General features: G+C 33.2%; 1 protein-coding gene across 3 annotated transcripts in view; it reads right to left on the reverse strand.

Annotated features, from left to right (window-relative positions):
- The window catches only part of chas (chascon), a 380,862-nt gene that overhangs the window by 192,201 nt on the left and 163,809 nt on the right, over positions 1 to 24,852 (reverse strand). Inside the window, exon 1 of one of the 3 annotated variants that reach the window (XM_072538198.1) lies at positions 20,619 to 20,770. The exons of 1 other annotated variant lie outside the window; for it this stretch is intronic. The gene's annotated coding sequence lies outside the window, so the exon portion shown is untranslated. Of the gene's footprint in view, positions 1 to 20,614; positions 20,771 to 24,852 lie in introns of those variants that run through there. One more of the 3 variants, XM_072538199.1, reaches the window with a different exon arrangement.

A 24,852-nucleotide genomic window follows, 5' to 3' on the forward strand; every position in this document is an offset into this window, starting at 1 on the left:
TGTTAAAGTGATTTTATGCCAATTTTGTGTCCCCCTCGAAAACAAAATCGACGGGTCCGAGCGTTTTTTTAAAAAAGGAATCATCTGCCAGTAAATGCCTCTGTTTCGTTTTCGGTGCGCCATACTGTATATTAACACGATTTAACATATTAAACATGTACATTGTTATTCCAGAAGAATCTGTTTTAAAGAAAATGTATCCTGAACTCTAATAAAGATAATTGAAATTGTATGCAGAATAAATAATAATCAAAGGAAATAAAAAATCAGAAAATGGGATCTACAAAAGCTTTTATCTCTACAAAAAAGCTATTCCAAAAGCCTATTGAAACGAATATATACCAAGGTGGAACAATGATGCAAAGCTACTTTATAATGAGTTTCATCATCAAGAAAACCTAGAAAAAGCTGATGAGATGTTAATGCTTCTTGGAAATAAAAATAGACAAATAAAACTGAAAAGACTGGAGTCTGCTAAAGAAACTTGATGGTACAATACTAATAAATAATAATACTAATAAATAAAAAAAAACAAGCTTAGTTACTCCTGATTAGATAGCTGCCAGAACAGTGAGCGTATCCCGGGCCCGATCACATAAAGCACATGCTATTAAAGTTAAACACGAATTTAAATTTCCAAAAAGGTAAACACAAGATATAAACGGTCTCTCGCAGATTTTTAGCACGGAAAACTTTGAAATGGCAATCACAAAATTTAAAAACCGGTAACTCCTTCACATTTTATAGACTCCTCCTTCTATGTACCATCTTTGTTGATGTTGGCGACTATATAGCAAATTCGTTTCTATCATGGGATTCATGTATTAGGTTATTACTTATTACCGTTGATTTTTATCCAATCTCCTATATTTCTCAGCCATATTTTTTTCTTTTGACCTATACTTCTTATTAGTTATAGCTGTTCGTCCTCAGTATGATGTCTGATATGACCGAGATCAGCTGTTTTTCTCGTCTTAAGAGTTTGGATTAGTTTTGGCTGGGTATTCATGTTCCTTAAGACTTCTGTGTTGGTCCTTGTGCTGGTCCAGCTGATTCTTAGCATACTTCTGTAGGGACATATTTTAAATGCCTGTCGTGCTTTATAGTCCACATTTCACATCCATACAGTAGGAAGGACTAAACGTAGTAATTTAGTGTCCAAGTTTTACATGGATGGCCAACTTTGGGTGACTTATAAAGTTTTTCACATTTACAAAACCGGTCCTGGCAATTTAAATACGTCTTCTATTCTCTTTTGAGTGATCTACCTGAGTGTTTATTTCACTTCTTAGATATACCTAGCTGTGACTATTTTGGAGGTTAGTATCGTCGATCCATACTTTCGCACTGTTCTGCATGTAGGTTAGGTACACGATCAAAAACTAAAGCTTTAGTTTTTGAGGAGTTTTTCTCTAGTTCCATTCCAGCACTCGATTCCAACAAGACATTTATTAGTGTCTGTAGATGTTCTTCCGATTCAGCCAGTATCATAGTGTCGTTTGCATATCTTAGGTTATTGATCACAATTCTGTTAATTTTAAAAACCTCTAAGCGTCCTAATTACTAGTTACAATATCTGTCACACGTAATGAGGGGACAGCGATGTGAAATGCCAAGATTGATCATTCAGGGAAAGATAAGAGCACAAAGAAAAGGTAGTAAAGATAGTTAATATAGTGATGATGATATCCAACCTCCTATTGGGAGACGGCAGTTAAAGAAGAAGAGGGTGTCATAAGAGATTCCTTAATAACATGTACTGCAATGAAGTTAAAGATATGCAGAAACGAACGTCCCTGACGTACTCCTCGTTTTCTTCGACTCATGAGACTCATTATTCTATGGTCCTCATATTTTCCTGCCTTATTTCTTTTGGGAAGGGCTATGTATGTGGAAGTTAGCCAGTCCTATGGGGGCGCTACTGTTTCATATATGTCAATAAAACACTATATTAATATGTTAACTGCTGTTTCGCTGAGGCATTTAAAGTATTCTGCTACTACAGAATTTTCTCCAGGGGCTTTGTTGCACTTTGTTTCTTTTATAGGCTATACAACTTCTGCTGTCGATATGGGGAGATTGTCTTCTTTTTCTATTAGTTGGCTGTCATCTAGTCTGTTGTTTTTCCAAGTTAATTTGCTTCTGCTTCGATTTTAAGCGAGTACATAACGAATTTATGGACATCTCGAGAAAGTGTCTGTTAAATTGAAAACGGGATATAATATTATTTAAATGCTTTGTGAGATAACTTGTGGATCTTTATGTGCTAATCTGCCGATGTTGTCCTCCTATATTATTGATGGATAAACAGCTCTTACATACTGTACGCCATACCCAACTTCACAATACTATTCGCATGATGACCGTTCTGTTGAGATTCGCCCCAAACCAATGCCAGACCAGCTTATCAGGAATAGCCTTATTTTACTTATAAACCAATATATTCCCAACTTAAAATTAAATAGGCTAAAATAAGACAAACAAAGGGTAGAAAAATAGATGTTAACAAAGTACAGAACCACATATTTATATAGTACTCCATTCTATACAACTGACAAATGGAATCCATACGGCATGGGGTAGATGTATTGAAATTCTAGCTAAGTGGAGTTAGATTTAGTTTCTAGATCGTGACTCGATCCATGAAAGCAAACTATACAACACTTTAGTTCTGAATGTCGTCCCGAGCTTATCCTTTCCATGGAGTGATTATTTGTGATACAGGTTTTTCTAAGGTTCATTATTAAAAAAAATTGTTCACAACTATATTAAGAAGCAAATATTCCATATATTCTATAAGTATAATATATTATTTTAGATCAAGTATACGTTAAGTTTCCTGTGAAAATAAAGTCAGTCATAAAACTGTTCTAAGGTGTTCTCATAAAGAAAAACTTCACGCATATGGTAATACCTTTAACTCAGGAGCTAACAGAAGATAGTCACTACTATGTTGGATATATAAACGATTATGTAAAAGAAATATTTAATAGATCGATAGAACAGAGAGGTACTTGTGAGTGACCAGCTAGATTACAGATTTTGATTTAAAATTGCAGATTAAAAAAGACATAAATACGAAATAAGCAAGATTTTACTTAAAACATTATATAAAGTCGAGGGAAGAGTTTAGTAATATACTGGGTTATTCCTGCTGTAGAGTTGACTTAGCTTATTACAGTTTTTTAAAATGATGCCAAGAATTATTATATTACATAAGAAATTTCCACACGGTACATGAAGATTCTACTAATTGTTTATCAATTTCATATTTCAAATTGCTCTTTAAGTATTTTTCAGTGGGTTTTAAATTTTTTACATATGCTAGCAGTTTACATATGCTGACCATTATTCTGTAATTAATAAGCTCTGGCTTTTGTTTGCATCAAAGGGATTTATAATTCTAAAAATTAAAGTCACTATTTGGTTAGTTTTGGAAATTATAGGGCCATAACCATTGAACACATCGAAAAGATATGAAAGAACATAATTGATGAGATATAGGACGAAACCAACAGTAACAGTTCCGAAAATCGGTGAGGAATAAAAAATATACGAAGCAGTAGGTTGTAGGAGCTTCTTTAATTTTAAAGAATACAAATTATTTAATTATCTGCTTCTAAGTACTTCTATTGGCAACCTATTTACTTCTCCCAAGTCGGTTTTACTGCTGAAGTGACCCTGAGAACTGTTTTTATGGAACGTTCTTTAACTTCTTTATCGATTTTTCCTATTTTTTCAATCAAGTTAAACCCTTATCATTTTCAAGATATTTAAAAAATTTTAATGATATTGATAAAAATCAGTTGTGGCTAGGTCTGGTAAATTTATGGGCTGAGTTATATTCGTCATACCTTTTTTATGCAAAAATCACAAAAACAACGCAAAAATATACGTTTTTGTACTAAAAATGAGTATACATAAGTTAAATACGAGTCCCATACTAAGAGTTACATAGGGTCAAATCAAACTTCGAGAAAAATTAGGTTGTCGAGTCAAACCATCAAATGAAGAAGCTGTTATATGATCCGCGTAAGGGTAAAGTCAATAGACATGATGTCGTTGATAAACAGGGTTTAAAGATTCATCCAATTTACCACTGTTGAAAATTTTAAAGCATTTGTTTACTAAAATACTTCTTGTCATATAGTGCTAGATCATAGAATTAAACATTTGAAAAGAATTGTAAAATTCATAATTTTTGACTTGACGTCAAAATTTCGTAAGTACAAAATTTATTAAAGATTTGAAATAACTTGAAGGTTTCAAGTAAATAAATAAAGTAATTATAGCAGCTTACCAACCTGTAAGAGATTAAGAAACATTTCGTGTCTAAAAAATATATCTAGGTACTTCGGGTGAATGCTATATTGCCCAAGAGATAATAATTTAAGATGTTTTTATTAAAAACGCTATATGTTATTATTTCGTGATTAGCCGTAATGAGGTTAACATCAAAATTACACGAATTTAAGAATATTCTTCCAATTTTTATGAAATATTACCACATTAGCGATGAAAATATATACATTTTTTTGTCAATCTTATTTATCATTATTTTAAAATTTGTTGTCGTAAAGAATAAACTAAATATTTAATTAAATATCTGAATATTCTTTTTCTTCTTCCTTGTTGTATGTAGGTCTTAAAGCCCGTTTCTTCTTCAATATTAGCCTCCCAAATTGTTTAAATTATCGCACCATCTTTTTATAGCATAGATATATGACACAGGTAAAATACCATCACCGCTATTATTTAATCTGTATTCGGAATCCATATTCATAATATAGATGGTGCATTAGATGAGGTACAAGGTGGAATTAAGATTCACGGAACCAGCATAGACAACATCAGATATGCTGATGATACCATCCTAATAGCAAGGAAAGCACAAGAACTACAAAATATAATAAAGGCGGTAGTTCGTCATAGCGAAATGTTCGGTTTACATATATGGATAAATTTCTGTAATAACTGTATCCAAGTGTTGCTACGCCACTGGTAGCAATTAACTTACACTTCTTAAATTATACCTAAGTAAATTCTCCAGCAAATTCTCATAAAAGCCGAAAATCTATTCAAAAGATATTTTTACCCATAGATTAACTTTCTCCGACCAATTCCAAAAATTTCCCTGTTAGACAAGAATTTAAAAGATTGGTTTTACCTACCTCTGTATAGAAATATCGAAGTTATCCCCCGACCCCCGCAAATCCCTTGAAATAGTCAGGTATTGAAAATCGGAATTTTAGTCAGTATAACATTGTATCCCAGCTTAGCTCGTCGCTCTCGCATATTAGTTAGTTTTTAGTTTCGTATTCGATCAAATTCGACGCATTTCTGGTTTAAGAGTTTAGACTTTCGCGTATGCAGTATTAAATTGTATCACAGCTGAGCTGGTCGCTTCTTGTTTTAGAGTTTTATCTCTCGCATCTTAGTTATCGTTACATAGTTTATAGTTAAAAGCTGAACACTCATTATTAATCAAGTATATTCGTATAGAAGAAAACGTCCTTCGTTAAAGTGATAATTATTAGTAACATTTTAATCTGTATCAGTGCTAGTGTAGTGTGTGGCGGACTAGTGTGGATAGTGATCGGCTGTTTTCAATAAAAGAACTTGCGTTAAAACTTTGGCTAGATAATAATTTAGTTGTAGTAACATTTAATTATTAAACTACGTATTGTTTAAACTGATTGTGTTCTTATTTCCCACGCCAGTGGGTAATCCTTCAAGTTGGAAGTAATTACAAGACTTAGTACGCTCTAAATGGTAGCAAGATCACCATCCTAATTTGTTGAACAAATGTCTGTTTAATTAATAAAATATCAATAATTGAACAAGCGAGGAAAACACTCATTAACATAAAAACATTTTTTACAAGATCAGACCTTAGTCTAAAGCTCAGAATTCGAATGATCAGATGTTATGTTTTCTCTGTTTTGCTGCATGGCTGTGAAAGTTGTACAATGGACTCTGAAACAGAAAAAAGAATAGATGCCTTTGAAATGTATATACCTATACAGACGGATTCTAAGAATTTCATTAATACAAAAAGTTATCAATGGTGAGGTACTTTTACTCGGCAAGTAAACAAAAAGAATTACTCAGCATAATCAAAGTTAGAAAAATACAATACGTGTTGAGAGGTGAAATATATGAATTACTCCAAATCATATTAGAAGGTAAAGTGCAGAGCAAAATATCAGTTGGAACACGCCGGAACTAGTGGCTGAAAGACCTGAGGAGATGATTTGACCGCTTATCCACAGAAATCTTTCGTGCAGCAGTTTCCAAAGCTACAATTCCCATTTAAATCACCAACCTTCGAGAGGAGACGGTGCAATAAGAATAAGAAGATTTTGGCTATTGATTAATATTTTTTCTGTGCATATAATTATACATTGAGCCTTTTTGTCTATCTCCTATTAATTTCAGGATCTCGCCAGTCATCCATTACTATACGAAATTATGGTATCCCCTATAGTAAAATATTCCGGAAGCATACAGAGGCTTTGTTCGGATTTTCGAGTGAGGAATAATTCACGAGAAACATTATTATAATTATTTAGAAAAATCGGGGAGAGATCTTAATATCTCGGAAGTGATACAGATAAGATGTATTTTTATAGTGTATTTTTATGTATGAGAGAGTAATAAAACAATAAATTATGTATGCAAATCCCTAAACTGTTGATACGGGTGACTCAATGAAAAACAGATATTTGTCAACAAGTTTACAGAAGTATATAGGAAAACAATTTTAAATTGAGTATGACCACCAGGTATAAAGGTTGGAGCAGAATAGAATACAATAGTTATGAGGGTTACTAATCCCTAAATAAGGTTGCCAGTGTCGGAGTGATGGAGGTTAACAGGTACTAATGAATTTGCAAGAAATGTAAGATGTTTATTTTATTGGTTATATATAACCAATAAAAGTTTAATAAGTATTTGCTACCTACCTATTTGCAAAATAAAGTTTAATTCTTTAGATAAAATAAAACGTTTTATTTTATCTATTTGCAAAATAAAGTTTAATTCTTTAGATAAAATAAAACGTTTTATTTTATCTGAAATGAGTGCATTCCACGAAGTAAAGGTTTCAACAATCAAACATTTAATTCTTTAATTCCAGGAATCTACGACAGTAATTGACTAGATAATTACCTTCTAAACTTATTCCACAGAAAATGTGATAGTGGGTTTTTCCATTTTGTATATAGGAAGGTCCAAGTGGCGTATTCAAAATTCTTAACAGTTCACTAAAAGTAGGTACTTCAGTTGCAAGGTGCAGTTTATTGTGTATACTAGTGTTATGGAAAATTTGGAAGTGCCGTGTAAACGCCGAAAAATTGGTCCTCTAACAGTTAATGAAAAAACATTAATATTTAATTGTTTTAAATCATTTACAGACAAACGTTTATGTGAAAGTGTTGATGAGACCGTTGAGTTAGTTAGCAGTACACTTGGTGTTGGGAAATCTACGATTTACAGAGTTATTAAAGAAGAGAAATGTGGTAGTTTTCAAATGCCACGTAATGCTCCAGGGAAACCAAAATTTCAAATAGAATATCATTTTAAAGAAGGACTTCGACGGAAAGTGCATGAATTCTTCTTTAGACAAGAATTTCCAACATTGGATAAAGTTCTTGTCTCAGTTCGAGATGATAAGGATTACCCAGAAATGAGTCGAAGTACGTTATGGAAACTTTTAAAAGAAATAGGCTTCCGCTGGAAAAAGAATCCCAGAAAGTCTATTTTATTAGAAAGAAGCGATATTGTCATATGGAGAAGACATTTTCTAAGAACCATAAAGGAAATGGGAAACCAAAAAAGAAAAATATTTTATCTTGATGAAACATGAATCAACGAGGGTCATACACCAAATAAATTTTGGCAGGATGAAACTGTTACAAGTCAAAGGCACGCTTTTGTAAATAACTTATCTACTGGTTTAAACCCACCATCAGGAAAGGGACGCAGGCTGATAATAGTACACATTGGCAGTTCAGACGGTTTTGTTGAAGGTGGTTTATTAACTTTTGAATCAACTCGTACCGGTGACTAACATGAAGACATGAACGCTGATGTCTTTCAAGAATGGTTCGAACAAATGATAGATCTTCTTCCTAAGAACTGTGTAATAGTAATGGATAATGCAAGTTATCACTCCAGACTTATAGAAGGACTGCCCACAACCAAGTGGTTAAAAAAAGACTTGCAGAATTGGCTGAGTTCAAAAAATATTACGTACCATCCCGGATCTATAAGAAAGGAACTTTATTCGTTGTGTGCCCTTCATAAAGAAAAATTTAAAAAATACGAAATTGATGAAATTGCCAAAAATCGTGGAATGACTGTACTTAGATCCCCACCATACCATTGTGAATTAAACCCGATTGAACTGGTATGGGCACAGATAAAGAGTGAAGTTTCAAGAAAAAATACCACTTTTAAAATTCATGATGTTAAACAGTTGATTTTGGAGGCCGTAAATAATGTAAAACCTGAAAACTGGGAAAAGGCAGTAAATCACACTATTAAAGAAGAGGAAAAAATGTGGAAGCTGGACAATATTACTGATAAAATGATCGAACCAGTTATTATAAATCTTGGTTCTGAAAGTTCATCTTCTGAATCTGATTTGGATTTGTAACAAGTAGCTGTAAGTTTTATATTAATATTTTTATTCATCTATTTAACATACCTTAGACGGTTTTAAAAACTCTTTTTCTCTTTTGTAATTTTTAAAAATTAAAAAAAATGTGAATTTTTTAAAACCCTTTTTAATGTAGGCCAGTCAGTTCTAATATAGTGTGTGATAAAAGAGGTCACTTTTGTTTACATACACATAACACTTTATAACACTGAAATAATTCATTTATTTTTTACAATTATTCAAAGTAATTTTTCAATTAATCTTGAGCACGCCCATGGAGTGGTCGGAGCTACCAATTAAAATTATGCTAATTACTCTCTCGTTCATAAAAATAAACTATAAAATAACTGTATGATTTGATTTTTGTCACTTATTTCAATTTGATCTGTATTAAATTACAATCTATAAAGCACCCCTAGTCTATTTCACCCAATAGAAAAATATCGAATGTCTTAATTTTTGAAATTATAAATTACTTAGCTCCTTTTTTTTATTTTCTTTTATACATTACCCTTGTTTGTGCCTGCTTATCAAATATCAAAGAAATAATAGATTTAAAACTCTTTAGGAAGCCTAAAAATTATATTTTATATAACCGTTTAGTAATTCTGTTTTATTACTACCTTTTATTTTCTTTTCATAGTCCATAAACACCGCCAGTAACTAATCACTTCTCGTATATATGTATTACAACAACCTGCAGACAGACATTTAATACCAATGTCCAAGGTGATCTTTAATGACATGATATAGCTGCACTCGCCATGATTGTTTACTGACCTGTGTCAGTTTTTACTGCAAACCGTGAACCTATTGCGAAAATTTATTTATATATAATAATAATTGATGCTTCATACTCAATCGTGACTTTTCGTTTAATATGTTTTATATCCTATTTGGCTTTATTATAGATTGTGGGTGGGTTTTAATTATTACTTGGGAAAATTTCTTTGAAGCACATCTCGTTTAGTAAAAAAGCAAGATAGGTAGGTGCGACAACAGCAGTAAATATGTCGGCAATATTAAAGACAATGAAAAGTATAACAGAATTATATAATTACAGAATAATGTTACATTGGCACTTTATCTTTTTGTTTTCTTCTGAATAAATCCTTTAGAAGTTTTAAATACAGTATTTGCCAAAATAACACGGCTGACGATGTGTAGAGACAAAAATGGACATATAGTCAATACCGCTGACGCAGTACAAAGCAGATGGGTTGAGCACTTCAAAGAACTACTTGGTACCGAAGTGGAAAATGATGCGTCACCCCAAAAACCAAGAAATAACACTCACGTAGAACCTCCTTCAATATTTGAAGTGAAAGACGCAATCACACGACTCAAAAATAGCAAGTTCCCAAGAGTGGATTGTATCCCCGCAGAGCTCATCAAACATGGAGGTAACAGCATTATGCACCAAATTGACAACATAATAGTCAAAGTCTGGGAAGAAGAACAAATGCCAGAGGAATGGTGCACTGGAATCATATGTCCACTGCACAAAAAGGGAGATTTGTTAGAATGTAAAAATTATAGGGGTATAACTCTTCTGAATACAATGTACAAAATATTCTCCAACACCCTGTACAGCCGTTTAAGTACGTACGTGGAAGAAATCCTTGGTGAGTATCAAAGCGGTTTTAGGCCAGGTAGGTCAACAATTGACCAGATTTTTGTGCTACGTCAAATCTTAGAAAAAACCAATGAATTTAATATTGACACGTTCCATCTCTTTGTGGACTTTAAGTCAGCGTATGATAGCGTCCTAAGAGGTAAATTATACGAAGCCATGAATGAACTTAACATTCCCCATAAATTAATAAGGCTCGTAAAAACAACTATGAGTAAAGTGATCTGCAGAGTGCAAATACAAGGCGATATGTCACAAGCGTTTGAAACATATGCAGGGTTACGGCAGGGAGACGCGCTGGCGTGCCTTCTCTTTAATATAGCGTTAGAAATGACTATAAGAGATGCCGAGTTACACAATAGGGGAACAATCTTTAATAAATCAACGCAGATTATGGCTTACGCTGACGATCTGGATTTGATCGCACGTACTACACGAGGACTTAAAGAGATGATTTCCACCTTCTTGACAGCCGCACAAAATATGGGCCTTAAAATAAACGAGGAAAAAACCAAAATGTTAGCATCTATTCCAAATAACAGAGATAGAGCTAGAAACGCCGAAGAAAACTTCAGTATAGACCAATATAGTTTTGAGGTAGTAAATAAGTTTACATATTTGGGTTCTCTCATAACAAACGATAATGACACATCTGAAGAAGTAAAACGGAGGGTACTGCTAGCAAACAAATGTTATTTTGGACTAAGCAAGCAGCTAAAAAACAGAAATTTAAGCCAGAAAACCAAACTAATAATATATAGAACACTCATCCTACCAGTGCTGACATATGGGTCAGAAACATGGACCATCTCCAAAACAGACGCAAATCTTCTGCTCGTCTTCGAAAGGAAGATACTAAGAAGAATAATGGGCGCATTCTGTGAGAATGGTATTTGGAGAAGGCGATATAATTTCGAATTGTACGAGAAGTATAAAAAAATAGTAAATGGTAGAGATGTAATATCCTTCATAAAAATAGGTAGGCTTAGATGGGCTGGACATGTGTCAAGAGCAAATGAAAATTACCCACCCAGACGAACTCTATTATCGGTCCCAGTGGGAAATAGGAGTAGAGGCAGACCACGACTGAGATGGAGGGACGGTGTGGACGAGGACGCAAGGAAAATCGGCGCGGCAAATTGGCAACGGTTGGCGATGTAGCTGTAGCACCACTGATGATGATGATTTGCCAAAATAAACAGTACCCAATGTGAACATTGTATTTATTTTTTAATTTAGATAATTTACATGTTCAAAATGTAAACCATTGCGGCACAAACAATATACAAACAGTAACATCATAATAATTTTGCAGGATATCCAATATTTTAGTAAGGCTAGTTGCTGTAGTTCTTCTTGTAAGGCCTATTAGCATCGTATGTTGGCTACCATCATGGCAATCTGTACTTTGCACACTGCTGCTCTGAAAAGGTTTGTGGTTATTGTGTTAAACCACGAACGTAGATTTTCAGCTAAGAAATCCTTCGCATTCCTGCTCCTCGTTTTTCTTCCACTTTTCTCTATAAAATTAATTGCACAGTCAAGCAGCAGGACCTGGAGACATCCCAAGTGAGTTAGTAAAGTATGGACCAAAAATACTACATGAGATGTTGGTTCAACTATTTAATGAATGTTTAAAAGGACAAAATATCCATGATGATTGGAATGTTGGATACATCAGCTCAATATCCAAGAAAGGGGATAAACGCAAATGCTCTAATTATAGGAGAATAACTGTTATCAGTTTAGTGAGGAGGTTGTACGGTCGAATAATAAAAAAAAGAATAGAATCAGAATACGAAGACAGAAGAACAAAATGGATTTCGTGCAGGAAGATCGTGCACTGATGGTATATTCGTTCTGCAGCAGGTAATTAAAAAACTGAAGGCAAGGAATCTATCTACCCAACTATTGTTTGTAGATTTAGAGAAAGTATACGATACGGTACCTTTGAAAAAACTGTTTCAAACATTGACGAAGGTAGATCTCAGTAGAGAGTATGTGGATGCTATCGCAAATACATACAAAAATGCAAGAAGTGTCGTTAAAGAAGGAAACTTTATATATGAATCATTTCCAATAACAGAGGAGTTTAAACAAGGATGTTGTCTATCTCCGACCTTATTTAAAATATATATTCAATCATCGCTAGACCAGTGGAAGAAACAAGTATCCGGAATGGGAATAGACATAGGCGGTGGTAAATGTCTAACAGCTTTATTTTTCGCAGATGATCAGGTAGTCGTAGCGAATGATGAGGAAGACATAGACTACATGTTTGGAAAACAATAGAAATAATATGAAAAATGGGGACTCAATATGAATATGTCAAAGACAGAGTATCTTAAAATAGGAGATGATGAAGAAGATTAGAAGAGAGAAGAGAAGATTAAGAGAGAAGAGTTAGAAATTAGAAACACAAAAACATGCAATGAATATAAATATCTCGGATCTATAATATCTAAAGGAGGCACTACCAAAAGAGACATCGAAAACAGAAGGCAGCAGTAAAAAAAGCGGTAAACCTTCTAAACTATCTACTATGATCTAAAGGTATTAGACAAGAAACGAAATTGACAATATATCGAACCTTGGTAGAGCCTATTATGACTTATGAGGCAGAAGTTTGGCAGATCACGAAAAAGATAGAAAAAGAATAGAAGTAGTAGAAATGGATTTTCTAAGGAGAGCGTGTGGTGTATCCAAAAAAGATCATATCAGGAATGAAGGAGGACAAATACTGTATATTCCAGTGTAGACATAATTGAAACGAGACAACTAGTGTGGTGTGGTCACGTGAAATGAATGAATGAAGATAGATGACCAAAGAAAGCTTTAAATTACATACCACAACAAAGAAGAAGAAGGGGAAGGCCTTCAGTTGCCTGGGAAGAAAATGTGTGGCATATAATGAGAAATAGAGCCATCAAAGAAGACGAATGAATGGACAGAAAACGATGGCGGTCGAAATGCGAGAAGCGGCAGAGGGTGTAGGAACCTCGCTCATATATATATATATATATCTATATATTGTTATATAAAAAAATATACGAACAATATGGAGAAATAACACTAGTACAATACACTAGGTTGCAGAGATTACTGTGAACATGGCATGTGGTAAGGATGAATGAGAAAGAAATTTTCAGGAAATTACTAAACGCGAAAATGCAAAATTATTAACGAAGCTATTAGAGGCAGATGAATTTCGTAGACACTTTAACGGACAAAATAAAAAGGAAAGGTCTCAAGTGTTTTAGACATTTTCTGCAGATAGAAGAAAGTAGATGGGCCAGAGTTTTTAGCTGGAGTCCGTTAGAAAGGCGTAAAAGAAGAAGACCAAGATTCTCCTGGAGTCGAAATATCAGGAAGGCAACAGATCGCAGGAATTTGGAGGAAGAGGGCGCTAAGGGAGACATAAATGGCTGGTAGGCTTGGGAATGCGGCGAATGATCAGCAACATATAGATAAATAGTTGGAAAAATTGATCAAAACAAAAGTTTTTATTTACTAATTTTTAAAATAGTCTGCTATTTAAAGATAAACCATGAGTTGGCTCACTTAAAGTTCTATACATTCGTTAATCCAAGAAAAATTAAATAGCTTTGAAAACATGACAGGTAATTGCTTAATTATGTTAATTTTATTTTGTTTTCGTTTATCTAAGCGGGCAGCTGATTGCCATAAATATTAATTTCAAATATTTGTAAACACAAACTTTTTCTTATTCACTTTCCACTTGAGCTATAACAGTAAAAACATAAATATGTATTTATGCATTTAAATATATACAAGTCACTTAGATTTCTCCACAGGTTAATAGTACTACAACCATTGAAAAAGTTTTTTATTTAAAAAACGATTTAAAGTTCAAGGTACTTATAATAAAACTCGGTTAATTAAACGTAAACATGGACATTGCCTCTCATTAACACAAAAACTAAATTGCCTATAGGGCTTTAAAAAAATACACCGTTTATAAAAAAGTACCATCATGAAAGTATTACGTATACACAGTGAGCTTGAGAACATAATTGTAACATATAAATATTAATAATTTGCTTACAATAAATTGTGTATGATAATAAATAAATAAGTCCATAATTGCTAATATTTTACTTGATTACTAACTAATATTTTAGGAAAAAGAAGCAATTTACACAGTAGATGGTACCACATCGAAGCGAATAAGAAATACACACAAACCATACATCAAAGAAAAAATGCGGGTCTGCGCCTCTTCATAGGAAAACCTATGAATAGGCGACATCCTCAAGAACTCAGCTAATACTGTATCGACAATAAAACGTTTATCTACTGATTAATATCGGTAAACATAATTCCTGAAGCAGAAAATATCCTACTTGACATTCAGCATCAGGTAATACCAACCAAATCCTACCTAAAATATGTACTGAAAGATCCTCAGGTGGAAAACGACAAATGACAACATGGGTATTAAGCCCAAAAAAATATCCAATATCTTAGGCTCCACTTAACCTTTTACGAAACTGATTTTAAGTTAATGGAAAAGATCAACAGATCGCTAAAAAAAAAAAGAGAACTCCTCCAAAGCCACCATTTTGTCTTTATCGATATGTTTCTTCGATGAAGAAGATTTGAAACTCCACAATACTAGAACTAGCAGGACGTTGTACTGAGATTATAAAAAGCATCAAAAAGAGAAAGCTGGAGTAAGCTACAAAATATTATGTAAGAGAAAATAGCTGGCAAATGCAAACCAGGACGAAGAAAGACTTCATAGTTCAGGAACTTGCGATATTGGTATGGTATTAATACAATCATGCTATTTGGAGTGGCAGTGAATAAAATTAAGATGGCTATCATGGTAATCAACGTTCTTAAAGGACATTGTATAGGAAAAAAATATTCCTGAAAATATGTTTGATAATAAGAAATACAAACTACACTTGGGCTCTACTGTACTCACAGACCAACCAGTGTCTTAAACACACAATAGACGGATCTCATCCTCGTTATTAACTAACTAGACATACAACTCACATTAATGTAGTGCCACCTAACAACAATTCAACAAAGAAATCGCCAAGTAAAACAATCTTGAGTATAGATTAGAAGACAAGGAATAAAAAAGTGTCCAAATTTTACCTATACATTTGTCAACTATTAGTATTATTCCGTAGAAACTCCTAGTGAACACCAAATAGGTTGGTCGAGGTAAATAACTTTATAATACCATGTAAACATCGAAAATAACGACTTGCCCATCTTATCATCAGAAATAAAATACGCCTTGAAAAAATATGAAAACCGGAAAAGTCTCTGGACCTGACTACGTTCATAGTGAAATTATATGTACAACTTTTGGAAGAAGACAATTTAGAACTATTATCAAGACTCTTCAACAGTATTTACAAGACTGGTACAATTACACAAGATTGGTTAACGTCTATGTTTGTGCCTATACTTAAATCAAACTACGTAAAAAAATGTAACGATTTTCGATTAATAAGTCTTATGCCCCATATTCTGAAGCTATTTCTAAAAATTATCCATAACAGAATTTACAAAAAATGCGAAGAAGATATGGGTCCGGAACAATTTGGCTCTCTAAACGGTATGGGAACTCGAGAAGCTTTGTTCAGTTTCATTGTTCTCATGCAAAAGTGTCGGGATCAACAAAAAATTTCTAATTGTGCTTTATAGATTATGAAAAGGCTTTTGACAAAGTCAAACACGATCAGCTAATAGAATGATTGCAAAAAAAGAACCTGCATCCAAACGACATGAATACAATACGTGAACTCTACTGGAACCAAAACGCCTCTGTCAGAACTGAAGTGGGTGATACTGAAACCATAAACATCCAAAGAGTTAGACAAGATTGTATACTATCACCATTATTATTCAACTTGTACTCAGAGGACATCTTTGCACATGCTCTAGATGAAGCACAAGAAAGAATAAAAGTCAATGGAAAAATTGTGAACAATATCAGGTATGCCGATGATACAGTACTGATCGCTGGCAGTGTAGAAGAACTACAAATTCTGTTAACCAAAGTAGTGCGAGAAGGAGAACTATACGGCCTTAAGGTTTAAGGTAAAAAAACCAAAACAATGGTAATTTTAAAAAAACACACACCAGTTATAAACACACTAGTCAACAACAATCTAGTTGAACAAGTGAAAGAGTTTAAGTATCTAGGCTGTTAGATACATGAAACCTTAGACCAAGAACAAGAGGTTAAATGTAGAATAGAACAGGCAAGAAACACCTTCTTAAAGATGCGACAGTTAGTCACTACCCGTAATCTTGATTTGTCCTTACGATACCGCATGATAAAGTGTTATGTATATAGTGTACTATTACACGTCGTGGAAGCTTGGACGTTAACAGTCAGCTCGCTACGACGTTTAGAGAGCTTTGAGATGTGGGTATTTCGTCGTATGCTGAAAATTCCATGAACCGACCGCGTTAGACATGAAGAAGTTTTAAGGCGTATGAATAGAGAACATGAACTCACAGAAATTGTCAAGAAGCGTAAAACGTCTTATCTTGAAAACATATTTAGACACGAGAGGTATAACTTCCTTCAGCTTATTAGAGAAGCGAAAATAGAAGGCAGACGCAACCCGGGTAGACGACAAATGACCTGGCTGTGCAAGATCAAAGATTGGACAGGATTAGACTTTCAAAGTTTAATAAGAAAAGCCCAAAATAGGGAAGACTTTGCAGAGGTCATCGCCAACCTTCGCTAAGAAGACGGCAGCTAAAGAAGAAGAGGACTATGCAAAGAATGCTCACAATGTTCAGATGTGTCAGAAAAGATATAAGAAATACTCCATATCAAGGCACCTAATTACTCCAAAATTCAATATTTTGGATACCAGAGGTATCTCGAATGTGTGAATTTTCCCCCCTTAGAGGGAAAGTTAATCTCATGACTGAATTCTGGGACAAAAATAAAAGATGAAGAAATAAATTGGAAAATAATATTTAGTCAGCCAGTCAAATTAAACTAGATATCTAATATTATACAGCAATCATTAATTAGACCAATTGGTTAATACAAAATCAGAGAGTAGAGCGGTCTGCACATCTCATATGATAGAGTATCTGATTATCACTCATAAGGTCCAGTATCCATGCTTGGTTCCTTCGAAAATATATCAGTGTTTAAATACCCCAGGTAAACCTACCCTGAATAAAGTAAAATACCTTGGATAAATCTACAAGTACACTGTCACTTTTACTTTCCTTATATACCGTAGGCTCAATAAATAGCAGATCACTTTGTTATTCTCCTAAACTGTGCTCTTGTAATGAAGGGAGACCATTATTATTGGTATGTGCAGACACCAACTAACATTTACAGCCTTTGAAATAGACTAAGAAAATATGCAGAGACAGAAATAGGAGAATATCAAGCAGGCTTAGGAAACCAGCGGTGGTGTGGTGGCCAAAAGTGCAGCAAAAAGTGCCACCCTTAAATTAAGCAAGTTGTATGACTTCATTGCCTTGGTATTACAAGGGCTCTGAGTGGCATACCAATAGCAGCAATAGAGGCACTCTTGTATGTGTTTTTCTGCACATAGTTATAAGTGTGGAGGCGAGAATAGGATAGGAATAATATAGGAGGCATACAACGAAGAAGATAAAGTTTACTCGTAAACGGCTGTTGAACTAAGGACTAACACAAAGAAATAGAAAACAGATATGTCAAAATATATTCAATGAAGTAAAGTACAATAATGGACGACATGCAACCAAAAGAAACACATATAGTATGAATATGTACAATGAATGAAAAATTATAGATTTCCCAAAATAAGTACATGAATGAATACCTACCGAAACGCAGAAGAGAAAAGCACCAAAAAAAAACATGAATACAGAAAATAAAAATCGAAGAAAATTGTTTCGTCTGTAATTTAAAGAATAGTTCCAAAAGGGCTAATTTTTTATTTTATTCCATTTATTCCATTCCATTCTGGCAGAAAATTATAGTGACTTGGCTACTATTGAACAATTTTTACATAAAATGTAATGCATCATTTTATAAAAATAGTTTTGATTGTCAGTTACATCATATTTATTATGGTAAGTAAAATATAGATATTTAAATATCTATAAACATACATACACATAATTGTTGCCATTTCTTTGACATAATCTCCCAGCTTTTATATTTTTTAAAGCCATGAAACGGCGAGAGAAATAAATAAGTTGTGCGAAGTATATCGTCTACTATTCTTATCGAATTTTAGTAATATACTGAAATCCCAAAATCAAAGTATAGGGTGCGGTATATTATAGTGAATATTGTAATGCTGAGAGAAACAAAACTTTCGTATAATTGAACTGGGTGAAGCTTCTATTGCATCTATCTATATAAAAGGCTGGAACGACACTGAAGTGACACTGTTTGTCCGGTAGGATAACTACGCCACCTAGGAAAAAAATCTGAACTATGAACATACCCAGGAAAAAAATATGAACTACCAACTGACATGAATAAACGTATTTGACAGATAAAATATAAAATATTTATTTGCCAAATAAAGTACCGAATAAGAAGTTATCTGGAAGGTCAATTCTGTTTATTGACGTTTGTTATTATGTTGTAGGTTATCGTAAAATTAAAAATATAACCTAAATGTTGTTGTTTATTGTGGGTGACAGACATGGATCCGATTTTAGAGGATTTAATGAAATCAAAGAGTATGATGTTTAATGTTTATAAACTTAGAGATGCAAAAATTGTTCAACCTATAGAGGAATTACACTGACAAGTCTTCTTAACTAGGATAATGAAAAAAAGTTTACAGGAAAAACTTGGAAATGAATTTAATAAAAGAAAGGAGTACTCAAGATATAATTTTTAAATTGAGGCAGACACGAAGAAAACTATTAATAAAATGAAAAGAAATTCATGTGTAGACCTAAAAAATGGTTGCGGCAAATTAAGAACAGACGGTATTTGGAACTGTTCAAAGAAAAGAGAAGTTAATGGAAAAAATATGATAGAAATTATTAAATTTTTATACCAAAAAAACAGCAACGAAGTAAGAACACACATTCAAGAATCTTCATAGTTCAAAGCAAAAATAGGATTAAAACAAGGATGTCTAAGGACTGAGTCCATATTATTATTCTCATTAATTACAGATGATGTAATTAATGTAAGAAAATGTCAGAATAAATACAAAAATATGCTTGTGGGAAAATGCAAAATAAACGATGTTCCTCTACAAGAACTACTATTGGACAATATGGTCCCAATAGCTGTATCGGAAGAAAAGTTACAGGTCACAAATATATAGATAAACGGATGAAGAAACCTCAAAAAAATCATACAATTACCATTACATAGAAATTAGATAGCAGACTAAATGAATTAGAGCTAATCAGCAACTATGGGTACAATTATTAAGTGTAATAATAGGTACAATTATTGAAAAACTTTGAAAGATAGGCAAATAGACAAAAAAATAAACCAGAAAATTGTTAAAGTTAAAAAGTTATTCAATATATTAGAAACAACGTTCTTTGGGAAGAAAGAGACACCTGAGAGAGTAAAGACCCAAGTATGTGAGAAGGTAGTGGAATCCTCAATAATTTATGGAAACAAAAAAACAAAATGAATAAATAGCGAAAGACTATCAAAAAGGTATGAAAAAAAACGAAGTTAGGGCATAGGGAAAAAACAATGTTGATCCACCGCGATTACGATGGGATCAGGTTAGACAAAAGGCAAAAAAACGAATAATCGAATGAAACAAGATTAGACATTTGGCCCAAGTTAAAGCAACATAAAAAGAAAAATCATCAAAAGAAAAAATACAATAATAATGCAAAAACTGCCAATATAAATGTAGTATATTATAAATGCATTGTAAAAATTGTGAGTATTCAGTTATAAAATATAGTTATAAGTTGGGTTTATTGATTAAATTAAAAAAATAAAGCTATTAAAGGCTTTCTCCCTCTCTCTCTCTCTCTCTCTCTCTCTCTCTCTCTCTCTCTCTCTCTCTCTCTCTCTCTCTCTCTCTCTCTCTCTCTCTCGCTTACTCTCTTTCTATATATATATATATATATATATATATATATATATATATATATATATATATACATATATATATATATATATATATATACATATAAATTTAATTCGATATATGCAACTATAACATCCACATTTGTAGTTCAATTTAGATTTGACCAAACACCTGTAATTTATTAATGACAAGCCATGTATTTTATGAATTTACTACAAGAATTTCAAAAGTGAAATAAAATTACTGAAACATAAAATCAGAAAAAACATTTCCTACACACTTTTACGTTTCCAAAAACACAATAATAACACCACATAACACACTTTCACGGCGATTTTTTCTACAAATTGCACGACGATTTCAGTCAACAAAAACTTTCACGATATGTAATATCAGTAATATCATATTTGATATAGTCCACGCACTTTAGAACTCGACCACATATGCATTTTTATCTAGTAAGTACTAGTAATGTACTATTTCTAGAGTAGAACCGAATGTGCCATTGAGAATTGCATGTCAGAGTGCGCGGCATGGTGAGACGCAGTTATAGTGAGTGGTAGGAAATAAAGAGTTACCGCGGGAAGTACTATTGTACTATTTTAGTACGGTTTATAATAAATTTTTAATCTAATGAATGAATGAAAACGTCGAAGCGAGCATTATTATAAGATTTATTTATTTGCTTCTTTATCTTGCGTGTATGATACACTGGTAGTGCTAGTTGTATAATATAAGAATAATAAAACTAGCTTATTAAAGAATTGCGCTGTTTTAAATAACATCAAGTAGTGTTTCATGCTTCATTTTTTTTATATATTTAATTTGTAGCTTATTTTTTTGTTAAAGTAAAGAATAAGCTTATGGTCCATATCAGCGTTTCCCAAATGGTGGTTTCCAAAAAACCGCTTTTACTTTAACCGTCCACTACAATATCCATAAAATTACAAATTTCCTGGACCGCTACTTCTTTCATTCCATTCAGTTTAAGCTTAGTATTAAGTCAAAAAGCGTGTATTTTTCGTGCATATTGATTACGTTGAATTTTACGATGGATAAATTTGTTATAAAATAAAGTACATGTTAAAGACTTGTACAAACAGACCGTCGAGTGAACTGTCTCAACGAAGAAGGTGTCCTGGACTCGAAAATAATCTGAAGATTACTTACAGTTCGGTTTTATAAAGGATACTAATGACTTTCAAATGTGTCTAAGAACCCTCCAAAATTGAAGCGGCACTTGGAATTGAAGCACCAGGAATACAGTGGTAAGCCAATAGATTTTTTATAAATAAAAAGAGAAAATTAATAGCTACGAAAAAGACTATGTCTTTGAAGTTTTCTCAGAACTCTCAATCTGAAAATCTTGTACTGGATTATTCTGAAATATAAAAATTAATTGCTGAAACTGGTTATCCTCACACAATTGTCGAAAAATTAATAGTTCCAGCAGTGAAAAGGGTGGCATCTCGGATATGTTATAAAATCAGGAAAAGCAAGTGGTTCGCTGGATTTATCAAATAACACAGTAAAGCGTAGGATTTTGGAGATGGCAGATAATATCGAAGAAACTATTATAGGTCACTTAAAGGAGTGTAGCTATTTTTTCTTGCAAGTTGATGATGCCAGATAATGCTAATCTAATGTGTTTTGTAAGATACGATTTTAAAAATACTATTCACGAAGAATTTCTATTTTGTAAATCTCTGTAAATAAGAACAACGGCTAAAGAAATGTTTAATCTAATCGATAGCTACATTAATGACAATGAAATTGAATGAAATAAATGTGTGGGACTAAGTAGCGATGAAGCACGGGCAATTTTTCCGAGGATCAAAGCTGTAACACCAGAATGTATTTGGATGCATTGTAGCGTCCACAAAGAGGCATTAGCTGTCAAAAGGATGCCACAGCTTTAAACCGATTGTACGCAAGAGTGTAAAATTTATAAACTTCATAAAATTTCGCCCCTTGAACTCAAGAGTATTCTCTGCTTTGTGTAGAGACATGGGAAGTGAACATCAACATCTTCTTTTACACTGCGAAGTGTGTTGGCTATCAAAAGGTTATCAAAAAAGACTTATTGAATTGAAGGAAGAAATTGCAATATTCTTTGAACAATATCCATCAATGACTAGGGATGCAATATTTTAATTTAAAGACAGTTTTCATGATGTCAATTGGTTAATCAAGGTAGTCGATCTTTATGATATTTTTGAGTTCCTAAACAGCTTAAATATAACATTACAAGATAGCAATGTAACTGTATTTCAAGTACAAGAAAAGCTGGAAGCTGCAACAAAAAACTTAATTTCTGGACACGCCGCGCGGAAGCAGGAAATTACAAAGCTTTTACAGAACTACCAAAAAAGTCCACAATGAAACTAAGTTCCTGTAGCTCGCTGTATATCATGTATCACAAAAAATTTTTGTTAAAATCCTTTATAAAAGGGATATAAATTAAAAAACCCAAACGGGCTATGTCACGAAGACAAAACGTTTTCGGAATCCATATTCTATCATCAATGTCCTAAAAAGTATATAACCACTTTAATTAAAAAGAACATGAAGTTTAAATTTTGACCAAGGTTAATACAAACATTTTGTATTAACCTTTGTCAAAATTTCTGGTTTTACAGTTTCTGGTGCGACTTCACGGTTTCTCCTACTTTTACCATTCTTCTCTCTCTTTATTGTCCTTTCTATATTTCTAATTTCCACTTAAGTCTACTTCCTCCTTAAGTCTTCTTCCACTTGTTATCTCCATCTCAGTTTAGGTCTGCCTCTGGTTTTTTTACCTGGTGGTATCCATTCCGTTATAACTCTTAACTGATTGCTTTCTCTCTTCTCATTATGTGTCCATACCATCTTATTCTTTGTGCTCTTATTGCTTTGTTCTCTTAACCCATCCATTCTTGTATTTCGTAACTCATCCATTGTCTTGCTTTCTGTTCGTTTTCTATCTTTGGTCCCAGTATTATTCGGATAATCTCCCTCTTAAAAAGTTTCAATTGCTCTTCTTCTCTTGCTGTTAATGTAAATGTTTCTGCAGCATATACTACCATTAGTCTTATGGTCGTTTTTTCCCGATTGAATTCTTCTTTTCATATCTACACTTTTATTTCTTCTGTTGACTAGTACTCCCAAATATTTGAATGTTTTAACCTCTTCGAAACTGTGTGCATCTATTGTTAGTTTTGTAATTTGTGTCTTCTTTTTCTTGTTTACGTTCATGTATTTTGTTTTATTTCCAGTCCTCTCAGTTTGGCTTCGTTTTCTATTTTTTGGAAGGTTTTTTATCTGTTGCTACTAAGGTTATATCGTCCTCATATCCTATTATTTGTACTGTATTCTTGTTTATAGTTCCTGCTTTTGACAGCTTTTTTATTATCTTGCCTTCTTCTTCTCGTAGTGCCTATCCGTTTCGGATGTTGGCGACCATCATGACAATCTGTATTTTGAAAATTGCGGCTCTAAAAAGATTTGTGGTTGTTGTGTTGAACCACGTACGTATATTTTCAGCCAGGAAATTCTGCGCCTTCCTGGTTCTCCTTCCTTTCTAATTTATCTAGTGATAGAATAAATAGCACCGTTGAGAGCGCTTCTCCTTGTCTTACTTCATTTTTTATTTTTATTATTTCTGTTCTTTCTCTTCCGGTGTCTATTATTGCTTGGGAATCTCGCATTGTCGTTTCTATTACTCTTATAATTTTATTTGTTATATTACTCTCTTGTAAATCTTGGATCATTTTTTTTTCTTTTTAGTTTATCAAACGCCTGTTTAAAGTCGAGGAAACATATACGTGTTTCTCCGCCATACACGTATGTTTTCTCTATCACTTGTTTTAGCATATGTATAGCGTCTATCGTGGATCTTTCGTATCAAAAATCGTACTGGTAATCCCCTATGCTTTATTCGGTATACAGATCACGACATTGTTTTATTAACATACCGCTCAATGGCAATCGCTGTGACATGTTACACGTTTCCACCTTTATATTCATTTCACAGTAGGTACGAATTGTCGTAATTGTCACATTGACATTAAAAATTTAAACGAAGTTCTGAAAAAATAAACAGATAATTAATAAAATGCCTATTACGTTGTATACCGTCCAAGAAAAAGTGCAACTTGTAACATGGTACTTTCAGGGTCATTCGATACGCGAAGTAATTGATTTATTTATTGTTGCCTTCGAAAATAGACCCTCACCAAGTTTTACAGCTAAACATTTTCAAACTTCGGGATGTGTAAACAGTTGTAAAAAGTGTCATGAAGGTAATGAACCACGTGTTAGACCTGTCGATGAGGAGCGTCAAAACAGGGATATTGATATTTTTGTGCTTTTCTGGAAGCTAATGAACCCTGCAATAATGTAAAAATTGCTAGGGAAGTTAACGTGAATACTCGAACTGTCCAGCGAGTTTTCAAAAGGAATGGGTATCACTGTTTTAAGATACAACCAACACAAGAACTGTTTCTGGAAGATAACTTTGGGCGGATGGAGTTTTG

The sequence above is a fragment of the Diabrotica undecimpunctata genome, chromosome 7 (assembly GCF_040954645.1).
Source record: "Diabrotica undecimpunctata isolate CICGRU chromosome 7, icDiaUnde3, whole genome shotgun sequence".
Lineage (NCBI taxonomy): Eukaryota > Metazoa > Arthropoda > Insecta > Coleoptera > Chrysomelidae > Diabrotica > Diabrotica undecimpunctata.